At 41.8% G+C, this 12,671-nt stretch overlaps 1 protein-coding gene across 1 annotated transcript in view; it reads left to right on the plus strand.

The window, feature by feature from the left end:
• The first annotated feature begins 1,788 nt into the window (after positions 1-1,788).
• CTNNA3 (catenin alpha 3) overlaps positions 1,789-12,671 on the plus strand; it is a 516,687-nt gene continuing 505,804 nt past the window's right edge. Inside the window, exon 1 of the mRNA XM_039324638.1 lies at positions 1,789-1,914. The gene's annotated coding sequence lies outside the window, so the exon portion shown is untranslated. The remainder of the gene's footprint in view (positions 1,915-12,671) is intronic.

Consider the following 12,671-nt stretch of genomic DNA (forward strand, 5'->3'; position numbering starts at 1 on the left):
TTGTAAGTTCAGTACTCCTTGTACACCTAGAATGGAGTATTAGATTAAAAATATAGGCTCATTTATGTGATGGTCCTTGGTTAACAACCACTCATTCAATGACTGCTTAAACCTGCCAAAGTTGAGGCCGCTGCAACATCTTCGCAGTCATGCAAGGTTGCAACTTTCCATGCCAGCTTTCCATATGCAAGTCAATGGGGAAGTGGTAGGAGGTGTGAGGCCCTTGCTTAATGACCATGGTGATTTCACTTAATGACAGCAAGCAGAAATGACAGAACTTCTGTTACCAAGTGGTTCACTTACCTGCCATCATACTTTATAACTGTCACTTCGCGACAGCAGTTTCAATCCCCATTGCTGTCATTAACTGAGAATTCTATGAATTATATAATATCCAGTAGCAGGTAAGAGAATAACAAATACTATTTCCAGACATGTGTTGAGATTAATTGATATACGGAATACATGAATAAATGTAGTTTTTGAGTTAGGATTTTGGGTTTTTTGGGGTGTGTGTATGAGACAGTGGAAGTGGTTTATAATTGCTTTCTTCCAGATTTTCTTTTCCTTTTAACTTTACAGACTAGCCTTTAGCCTTGGGATTTCCTGGTGGTGTCCTGTTCAAGCACTAACCAAATCTGAATAGGCTTTGGTGATCAGCCAATTTAGCTGAGTAAAGGCTGGCATCCTTTTGCTTTGCCTAGAGCTGGAGTCGTTCCCATCTCTACTCTGAGGAGTAGACTAAAATAATAGAGGTGGAAGAGACCTTGAAGGTCTTCTAGTCTAACCCCTTGCTCAAGCAGGAGACATTATTCCGGACAAATGGCTATCCAATCTTTTCTTAAAAACCTCCAGTGATGGAGCACGCACAGCTTCTGGAGGCAAGCCGTTCCACTGATTAATTCAGAGGTGTAATAAAATAGATTTTTAAAAAAGGTTAAAAATGGGTTAAAATGGGTTAAAAGCAGTGTTAAAAAGGGTTAAAAAGTTAAAATAAAAATAAAAGAAAATAGAAGAAAGTTTTAACTTTTGGAGGAGCTCTTTACAGCCTTTGCTGCCTGTCCATCATCTTGGCTCCTCCCCCAAGGTTGAAAGCTAATAAAATAGATTTAATGCACATGTGGGAAGAATTCTAGTGGCTGGAGGTTAACACCCCCCCCCACCAAAATCCCTTCCTTTCCTCTGTCTTTGGCTTCAGCCTATTCCAGTGACAGTGATTATGTTTCTCCAGTCCTTCTACCAATAAGGGGGTGGAAATGTTCTAGGCCTCTCACAGAGTGGGGTAATGAAAAACTTCTTCAATAAAACACACACACACACACACACACACACACACACACACACACACACCACACACCACACACACACACACATAGTTGCAATTGGATATTGTTTCATACATTCATGCTTCTGTTTATAATTGGGGGAACAACAAAATACCCCTTATGAGCTTGCAGTGGGATGGGTGAACATTTTATTCCCAAGGCAGTGGGTGGAATCTCCATAAGTCTATGCACTGTCCTTCTGAGACTGGCAGAGCGCCATATTGTAGGAGGGAAGAGAGCAGAAAACAAAGACCTTTTTCTGGCCTGGCAAAGCCTCTTTCATCTTGATAGGTTTCCTCCATTCCATGTAAACAAGAAGAAAGTTTTGCATTATTACTGCAGAGTTATGTCTGCATAAGTTTATATTAGCTTGTGTAACTTTAAGGATTGCCCATCCTCCCCCGCAACCCCCCCCCCAGCCGCTATGTCCTGAAATACTCTGGAGTGTTCGCTCCCACTTTCTGTCTGCAGATATTTGATAAGCCAAGAAGTGAGCTATAATAAGTTTGCACAACTTCCAAACTGTGGAAGAATTATCTTGGCATTGACTGGGTATTTGAAAATTGAATCAGCTTGTGTCCTGAGACAGGTGAGTGATCGGCTATTAGCATGTTTGAGCAAAACGAATGAATAAACAAAAAACTAAGCAGCCCAAATTACAATGTATTGACTTTTGTGATTGAAACAAGCTACTTTTTTCTTATTTTAATTGGTATTTAGCCAACGGCATTGTAATAGCTTTGTGAAAGATACACCTGTTCAAGTTTTTCTTTAAAGCTTTAACTACTGAAAAGCTCTTTTTTATTGGCTTATTCCTTATTCAGAGTGGAAAACAAAATAGTTTCGTACACTGTTTTGTATTAAACTATGTGAAAAATAGTTCCAATTCTGTTGACTTACTAATGAGCCCAGATAATAATTGTCTTTTTTAAAAAACTGAGTACAGAAACTTGTGTTCTTAGATTCATGTATATTTGTATTTCGGTGCTAGGACAATTTTCTGTAATCAAAAGAAATAAAGAACTAAACAGGGCATTTGAAGATGGCTTTGTTTTGCACCATTTGTTTTGCTTCTGAGACTTTTCTAAATAACTTGCTTGTAAGAAGCAAGGGATAATGCTGACAATAATGTGGAATGGCTGGCCAAAAGTTGCAATTGTATTTGCTTGTAAATATATAGAACTGGACTATGTTCACGTTGACAAATCATACACATATCTGTAGTTATAATTTGTAAAACATGGAAAGGTGTGAAATGAGAACCACCATCTCTGATTGCACATGTAGCTTGATAGATCCATCTTCTTGGGCCTGATATAAACCGATTAACTTTGGTCTCTTTATTAAGGTATTAGGATTTTATTAGCCTGTATTAAATCTGAGGCAAAGTCATAATGAAAACTTCACTTCTTTATTCGAAATAAAAAAATGTATCAATCATTTTAAGGCATTAGATGGTACTCAATGACCAGTGGGGCCCAATCAGATGGGTCCAAAAGTCAAGATGGTGGATCTTAGAGTATCACTGATGGAAAACCAAAAGATGGTTGGACATAAGCAAGAGTTGCCTTTGGGGTCTACCTTGTGGTGTTCACTGATAATCATCCAGTGACCTTGTTTTGAGTGATTCAATTCCTCTTTGGAGGGCATAATACTAAAGTTCATCTACAGAGTTGCTGTGAAGGGTATGTTGTGCATCTGGCAAAGTCGTTCATATTCGCTCTATGGTGGACTCCAGCTTTAAAGCAGAGTTAATGGAGGTGGTGGGGGCTACGTCTTGCAAAGTGACGTGGGACGACTTTGAGCCCGTGGAACCTGAGGAAGAGGACAGGACCTTCTCAACTGCTAATTTGGCCACTTCTGTGTTAGATCTGTACCCCTCCTGGCTTACTAAGGCTGCATAGGATTGGGTCTGGGCAGTAATTCTTCCTTGAAAGAGTGAGTGTTCCACCCGCTTTTAAATAGGCAGTGATTTGCCCCCTCCTCAAAAGATCTCAGTCCAACTAAGCTGAACAGCTTTTGTCCAGTTTCCAATCTTCCTTTTATAGGGAAAATTGTGCGGAGAGTGGTCACATGGTAACTTCAGAGGACTCTGGATGACATGGATTATTTTTCAGTCAGAATTCAAGCCAGAGTTTGGGACTGAGATGGCATTGATTGCACTCATAGATGACCTCTAGTGCAGGGCTTTTCAACCAGTGGTACGGGTACCACCTGTGGTACATTGGCACCTGGCAGGTGGTATGCGACCATCCTAGAAAAGTGGTAGTGGGGGGGGGAATGAGCTGAACTGGTGGCAGCACCGCAGAAGCCTGAGCGAGAGATGGCTGGAGTTGCAGAGCTGTCATGGGTCAGTGGAAGCGCCAAGATCAGCGCCAGGGTCCAGCTGGAGCTCGGTGCTGATCCTGGCGCTTCTGCTGAGCCCAGAGAAGTGCCGATCAGCTGGAATGTTGCAGCATCTCCAGGGTCTTGTGATTTACATTCAGATGCTTGGCAACCGATTCATATTTATGACGGTCACAGTGTCTCAGGGTCATGTGAAGTGACCAAAACCTGCTGCAACCACTCAGCAGACAGGAGGAATAAAAACCAAACACCCCCCACTCCACCCCCACTGCCAATCCTCAACAGAAATCCTCACAACAATGAAAACCTCAGACAGGAGGAAGAGCACCACCAGGTGGGTAGGCAGGTGTCTTGCTCCACTGTGGCTTGGGGGGCACTTTTTTCAGTGCCATTGTAACTTTGAACAGTCACTAACCAAACTGTTGTAAGTCGAGGACTATCTGTACTTTATACGTTTTTGACACCTTGCTAGGCGACTGGTGGTACTCATATGTTGCCATATCCTAAAAGTGGTACAATGGGTGAAACGGTTGAAAAGTCCTGCTCTAGTGGAATGGGATGGAGGAAGCGTATTCATCCTGGGTCTTCTTAACCTCTTAGTGGTGTTCAGTACCATTGATCATGGTGTCCTTCTGGGCTGGCTTTGGGAGCTGGGAGTGGATGGTACTTTATTGTGCTAATTTTCCTCCTTTCTCTGTCAGCCAAAGAGTGTCGAATAGGGCAACTGAGAAGATGGGCCTTTTTTGCAATAGCTCCTGCTCTGTGGTACATCCTCCCCTTGGAGAGTAGAATGGCCCCAACTCTATTGGCCTTTTGTAAGGTTTTAAACACTTGACTATGTATCCGGGTGTTGGGCTCGGAATGTGTTAAGGGTCCTGTTTTTTTGGCTTTGATGTTAGTTGCTTAACTATCTTGGCTGCTATGCGTATTTATTTTTTGGATGCTGTTATTATTGTAAATTGTTTAAACTATTTTATAGTTTTAGAATTGTAACCCACCCAGAGCCACTTGACTGAGATGGGCAGCTATAGAAATTAATTAAATAAATAAATTTTAAAAAAATAACATTAAGTTTAGGTTGGGCAACCGTTCATCACCAAGATATCCCAAGAAGAGACAAAGCTTCTTTTAGGAGATTCCAATAGATATGACGTAGGTACTTTCATATCCCTGCTTCAAAACACATTTTCAGCTTCAGATCTGAAAAGCTACAATCCCATAATACTCAGATATAACCTGATAAATGACAAAGTAATATATATTTGTGCACACCAACTAATAACATCAGTGTTATACGAGTATATGCATTTATTACAGATGCAGTGGTGAAAGACGTGAGAATTCCATGGAAATGGCAAAAACTGCTAAAGGCAACTAACAAGTCATTAGTAATGAATTATTAAAATGCAAAAACTGTAGAAATGATGGAATCTGGAATTACAAGATATGGATTTAGTAAATGCAGTAATGTAGGAGATTGGTTAAAATAATTTTATGGAGAAAATTTTTTGTTCATTTCTAAACCTGCAACACAAACACAGTGCTTATCTGGATAGCATCAGATAAGATGGAAAATATTGGGATCAACCTAACAGGAGGCAGAGGATGGAGAAATGTAATCAACTTGGCCAGCTAGGACACTTCAAGATGCAAAGTGTGGAACAGACCATAAATTATTGGACTCTAATGTATTGATTAAACTTAGGAAAGTAAAGAGTAGGTGTATCAATAAGATCCTACTGTAGGATATATAGTCATAATATACAACCAAGGAAAAGAATAGATTAAATATAGTTAGGTGAAAGAGAATCTGAGGAAGAGCTAAGAGACATTGTGTAAGCTAACCTAGAAAAAAAAAAGTGCTTTCAAAATTTCATGGGCAAAATGCTCCAAATGGCTTTCAGAACCAGTATTTATAAAAGGTGGTTATACTGTTCAAGGGCCATACCAGTCCTTCCCATAATGATAAATAAATGATAGTTAAATTGAGCAGATTAAGGGTTTTATTTCTTCTATCTCTTGGAAGGCTGGCAACTTAATAGGGATTCCATAAAGGCTGCATGAGTTTCTGGTAATTTAAATAAGAGCTGAAACTTACATCTAGGAGGCCAGTCTCTTACCCAGCTCATCGTCAGATAAATATTTACCCTTTTGGAAGAAGCAAATAGATTCTGATTTGGCTTTTTGTGCGATTTCACCTCACACTTACGGACTTATTTGAGGTCTTGCAGAATGTTTTTGATTTTGATGTGCAAAACTAACATTGCACATCATTGCTAGAGAAGCCTTGCTGATATTTCTCACACCAGTGGTTTTAAACACAGCCATTTTAAAGTACGCAGGGTTCATCTCCAAGAATTCTCCAGCCAGTATGCTGTCTGGGAAATTCTGGTAGTTGAAATCCACACATCTTAAAATTGCCAAGTTTAAAAAACACCATCTTACATCACCCCTCCATATTTCTGCAATATTCTTTCTGCCCCATTGAAGGATACAGAATGTATGGCAAAAGATTGGACAAGATCAATGGATATGTATGCCAAAAAAGAGAATTGCAAAAGAATATGAGAGTTACTGAATCACTGTGCTAATTCTTTGTGCAGACAAGAGTTGTTTAAGATCAATGAACAGAGCCATAAAAGGAAAGAAAAGTATCAGATGAACATGTAGATTTCACAGAAAGAAGAAGGGTGTGAGATTTGATAGCTAGTCACTTCCATTTTTTTTAAATGAGAAGCTATGTAAGAAGATAAAGATGGATAATGGAAAGAACCAGACACCACAAGATGGTTTTGCATTCTTTTATTATTGCAGCAGGACCTTTAACTACATGGATAATGCCAGGATGTGAAATATATCAAGAATAATGGGCGGGCCAGAACACTTTTCTCTGAGGAAGAAACTAAATACAACTGTGCTTGGAGAAACAAAGTAATTAAGAACTGAGAAAAGAGTCCAATACTGTACCTGTTTTACTACAAAGGTAAGAATGGCAGAACTGGAATTGATGACTGCTGAACTGAAACGGAGGTCAAAATAATTTGACTAATGGATTACACTACTTTGTCAGACTTTCTAAGACTTCATTGTTTTCAGCAAAATGCAGAAATGTGGAAACTAATTGGATGGTACTAATATAAGCAGTTTACAGAGTCAGCATATTGCCCCTAACAGTCTGGTTCCTCATTTTACTGACCTCGGAAGGATGGAAGGCTGAGTCAACCTTGAATCGGTCGGGATCGAACTCATGGCATTAATCAGAATTAACCTGCAATATTGCATTCTAACCACTGCGCCACCTTAGCTCCTACAGAAAGATGCGGTGTGAGGTCTGAAAACCTTTTTCCAAATCATTTTCAAAGTATGCATAGCTTTACAGGAAAATAGAAAAAGGGAAGGCATAGATATGAGTGGACTTTGAAGAAGAAGGATAGGAAGAGCATTTTTGAAACTTGGTGTAGGAGAAGACTCCTGAGAAAACCGTGGCCTGTCAAGATCAATAAACCAATAGATCATCAAACTATTCAATCCAGATTTGTCACTGAAGGCACAAATGAGCAGGCTTAAATTATCCTACTTTGGACATATTATGCAAACATCCAGCTCTCTAGAAAGGCTTTAATGCTGGAAAGGTGGAAAAAAAAGAGAAAGGAGTAGATGAACTCAGTTATAGTGTTGTTGTGACCTGAAGGACCAGAGTAGGGATAGATTGCTATGGAGAAAACCTATTTGGCTACCAGAAGTCAAAAAAGACTTGATGGCACATAATCAACCAATCAATGGATGTCGGGAGAAGAAGGATCCAGGAGATCCCTTGAAAGTCCCTGCAAAAATTACAAATGATCAAGATAGCAAGCATTTTTCTATGCGGTTGATCCTCACTTGGAGATATCACCTAAAACTTATCACATAAGTTTCTGAGTAGATAGAATAAAGTAATACCTTGTATTATTATTTATTTACAATATATACCATGTATTATTATTTATTTACAATATATATATATATATATATATATATATATATATATATATATATATATATATTCGCGATTAAAAAGGTTAAAAATATGAACCCTGGGAATATTCATGGTGAAAATATAAACTGAACACCAGGGTAATAAAAACTGTAAAAGTTTTTAATAAATTAAAACTATAAAAGTTTTAAAAAGCGCCAAGCTTTCGCCGTCACCTGCCGGAATCCTCAGGGCTGGCGCGCCAGAGACTGAGAAGGTCTTTTTATAGGCGTGTCGAGATCTGCGCCCGGCTCCTCGATCTTGTCATCGGGCCTAATTGGTTCAGCTGTGTGCAATTAACCTGTACTTCTTTTTTCTTTTTGGTTGCATTTTTATCTTCATCCGTCTCCAATTCTCCCAACTCCGAATTAGCTAGATGGCAATTCCAGTTATTTCGGTTGCCTTTATATTCTAACCTCCCCTCAGGCTCAGGTGGTAGTGCACATTCTACATTCCTTTCTCCACCATATCTTGTCCGGTTGTTACTTTTAGGATCGCGTTCATTTCCGGTCTCAATACTTTCGTTTTTAATGTGTCCGTCATCCTGATGATCTCGTAAGTTGCTATGGGTCCGGTGCAGCGTGGGGGGGTATTCCGCAAGGTGGAGGGGTCGTCTCTTATTCGTTGTCATGCCCAGCTGTCTTGCGCGTGTCCTACTCCGAGTACTCAGTCCAGGGGGTGTGTGTACAGCAATCAAGCCGCGCCCCTCCTGGTTGCAGCGCTCTTCCTCAATTCTCCCCTTTTTTACGTTGTTAAAAGCGTTCGCATGTGTTCCATGGGAGTCCTCAGGATCGTCGGGTAGGGGGTGTGACGGCTCGATCTCCCGCACCCTGCCGCTCTCCGATCTTCCCTCCTCCTCTATAACGGTGTGCGAGAGTTCATCGTCAACCACCTCCCGTGGTTTGTCCTCATTGGAGCTGATCGTTCCGGCTGTACGAGGGGGTCTACCCGGCCAAACTTATTAACCAGTTCAGGAAATCACCTGGACTCCGGAGTAACCCCGTATCTCAAGAATCCATGCCTCAAGCCACCACACGCATTGCCCTCCCCTACATCCATAATGTATCAGAAGCCACAGCTAGGATCCTGGCACCATATAAAATACAGGTGGCCCATAGACCCAACCAAACACTGCGGGCGGCAATAATGCGCCCTAAGGACCCGCTCCCCAGCATCGAAAGATCGGCAGCCGTCTATAGGATTGACTGCATGGACTGCCAATGCAATTATATTGGGGAGACTGCTAAACGCATTAAGACCAGGGTCCATGAGCACGAATTGGCAGTGAGAAGGAGAGACTGTCACTCCCAAATATGGGCCCACACGGTGGATCTGGGCCATAAGTTTAACTTTAGTGGCGTCAGTGTATTGGCAAATGATAGTACTAAAGGGGGCCGCCTTCTTAGAGAGGCATAGCTCTCGGACAGTAAGTCCATTAACAGGCATATTGACCTATGTCCGTCCTATTTGGCCTTAAGATCATGGAGTGCCAATAATCAGCGGCAACACCCCCGATGGCCCAATAACAACTTGGGCAGCACCCGAACTACCCAACAAATCATGTGCAATTCAGAGGAAGAAAAGCAATCGCGAGATACCTCGACCACCCCCGTGAGACTGCTGCAATCCCAGAGGATTAGGGGGGTGATAAGAACCAAGGTCCGGATCCCTGACAGTAAAGAAGAGACGAGGGAAGATACGGCAGGTGGAAGTGCGGGCGAACCGCCAAACGTAACGGCCTGCCTACACATCAAAAGAAACCTCACGGCTGGTCCGGAAAGGAGGAGAAGACCCCCTCATGCAGCCGGAACGATCAGCTCCAATGAGGACAAACCACAGGAGGTGGTTGATGATGAACTCTCGCACACCGTTATAGAGGAGGAGGGAAGATCGGAGAGCGGCAGGTTACGGAAGATCGAGCCGTCACACCCCCTACCTGATGGTCCTGAGGACTCCCATGGAATACAAGCGAATGCTCTTAATAATGTAAAAAAGGGGAGAACTGAGGAAGAGCGCTGTAACCAGGAGGGACGCGGCTTGATTGCTGCGCACACACCCCCTGGACCGGGCACCTGGAGTAGGACACGCGCAGGACAGCTGGGCATGACAACTAATAAGAGACGATCCCTCCACCTTGCGGAACACCCCCCCACGCTGCACCGGACCCGTAGCAACTTACGAGATCAACAGGATGACGGACACATTAAAAGTGAAAGTATTGAGACCGGAAATGAATACGATCCTAAAAGTAACAACTGGACAAGATATGGTGGAAAAAAGAATGTGGAATGTGCACTACCACCTGAGCCTAAGGGGAGGTTAGAATATAAAGGCAACCGGAATAACTGCAATTGCCATCTAGCTAATCCAGAGTTGGGAGAATTGGAGACGGATGAGGATAAAAACGCAACCAAAAAGAGAAAAGAAGCACAGGTTAATTGCACACGGCTGAACCAATTAGGCCCGATAACAAGATCGAGGAGCCGGGCGCAGACCTCGACACGCATATAAAAGACCTTCTCATTCTCTGGCGCGCCAGCCCTGAGGATGCCGGCAGGTGACGGCGAAAGCTTGGCGCTTTTTAAAACTTTTATAGTTTTAATTTATTAAAAACTTTTACAGTTTTTATTACCCTGGTGTTCAGTTTATATTTTCACCATATGTATGTATATATATATATATAATGCTGTATGTTACACCCTGTTGCCCAAATATGGGAGAGAGAAATCTTTTGTCTTGTATATATATATATATATATATATATATATATATATATATATATATATATATATATTTTTAGGTTTTTGCTAACAAAGAATAAAGAGAGAATGGTATAGCTATTTCGAGTTCCTTTAACTCTCATCAGCCAAACTTACTCTTCTGGGATTCGAACCTGGGCTATCTGCATGTTAGGCAGATGTTATAACCTCTAAGCCACGGGTTCTCTCCCACTCTGTTAGCTATCAGGAGAGAGACAGGGGGAGGAGATTATTACCCTGAATGAACACCCTGTCAGCCCAAATATGGGAGAAAGAAATCTTCTTTCTTTTTCTTTTCTTTTGCCTGTATCAGCTCAATCTAGAGCCATCCACAAGCAGCAGTCACTAACTGTGACATCATTTTACATTTTTAGGTTTTTGCTAACAAAGAATAAAGAGAGAATGGTATAGCTATTTCGAGTTCCTTTAACTCTCATCAGCCAAACTTACTCTTCTGGGATTCGAACCTTGGCTATCTGCATGTTAGGCAGATGTTATAACCTCTAAGCCACGGGTTCTCTCCCACTCTGTTAGCTATCAGGAGAGAGACAGGGGGAGGAGATTATTACCTTGAATGAACACCCTGTCAGCCCAAATAGGTGACTGCTGCTTGTGGATGGCTCTAGATTGAGCTGATACAGGCAAAAGAAAAGAAAAAGAAAGAAGATTTCTTTCTCCCATATTTGGGCTGACAGGGTGTTCATTCAAGGTAATATATATATATATATATATTGTACAAACCTGCTAAGGTTGCCTGCCTCTTTTGGATATGAGTTCTTCATCAAGAACTGCATATTTATCCCCCAGTTCAGGTTTTAGGTCTTACGACATTTGTTTATGACAGCCATTATTTTCACAATGTCAAAACAGCTGAAAGGTGAGCTTTTGTGCAGGGCATTTGGAGACTGAGGTCAGGTATTGTTTGGGGAGTCTGAAATATTTTATTTTGTAAATAGTTTTGATTATGGCTTTGTTTGTGAGTTACCAAAATTTTATTTATGAATGTGATGGGATATAAATTGGATAACTAAATGAATAAAATGGTTATTACAATTTGGTATAAGTGCAATATTATTACATTGTCTGAAAAAATCAAGCTAGGATATGATAAGTGTGAATTTATCATTCGCATTAATTGTGAATTCTCTTGCTGTTTAGTCTATGTAAACTCAGTTTACTGCCTTCCAGTCCTGATGACTTATAAGCCGCTGAATTCCCAGGCACTGTCAACAGCAGCTAGGAATTGTTGGAGCTGTGAGCAATCAGTTCTACTCTAAAGAATTGTCTATGGCAGTGATGGCGAACCTTTTAGAGACCAATGCCAAAAAACCGCCCCGCCACCTGTCCACTCTGCCCACCCCCACCCACCTGCAGGGCCATCCATTGCCTCCACAGACCACTGCAGCACATCACCAGGTGGCCCTGCAGTGCCATGGCAGCCACGCCCTCTGCCCACACCCCACAGCATCATCTGCGTGCGATGGGGTGCAAGGGTGGAGTCTTGTTCCTGCTGCCCGGCTGCCATGTCCTTGGCTGTGCTGTTCTGCACGGGCTGTGCCTGAGGGCGAGTCTCCTCCGGGGGGCCTGCTGGTGAGGGGGCCATGAGAGGAGGCGGGGCGAGGGCACGCGTGCCCACAAAGAGGGCTCTGAGTGCTGCCTCTGGCACACGTGCCATAGGTTCGCCAACACTGGTCTATGGTTTTGTTCTCTTTTCAATAAATTTTATACACTTTTGTCCTTCACAGTTGAAGTCACTGACTCCAACCATGCTGATATATTAACTAAACCATGCTTAACCATGAAAAGTGGGGAAGGGGGAGACCTGTGTTGCTGTATAAAATAATTTGAATTTGTTCCAACAATGTAATAAAGAGAAGGCCCTTCATCCAAGGGAACTTCTGCAAACCAAAGGCTTGACTTTTTGAAACAAAACTTGACCTGAGTAGGCAGTGTGGGCAATCTGGGTAGTGGGTAATTATGGGTAGTGGAAATTGAGTGATGCTATCCTATATATTATTGCAGGTTTTAAAAACTGCAGTGGAGAAATCAGACATGATGTAGACCCAGTTTTGATTCTACTTTTGAACGAATGTTATATTTTGACAGCTATTTAAGAAAAAAAAAGTCTGGAAACAATCTTAGAACAAATACTGATCTATATTCTGGGGAAGGCTGGCAGGGGAATTCTGGGAGTTGAAGTCCACATCTCTTAAAGCTACCAAGTTT

This window comes from Crotalus tigris, unplaced genomic scaffold (assembly GCF_016545835.1).
Source record: "Crotalus tigris isolate CLP2741 ecotype Arizona unplaced genomic scaffold, ASM1654583v1 scf7180000024304.1987388, whole genome shotgun sequence".
Classification (NCBI taxonomy): Eukaryota; Metazoa; Chordata; class Lepidosauria; order Squamata; family Viperidae; genus Crotalus; species Crotalus tigris.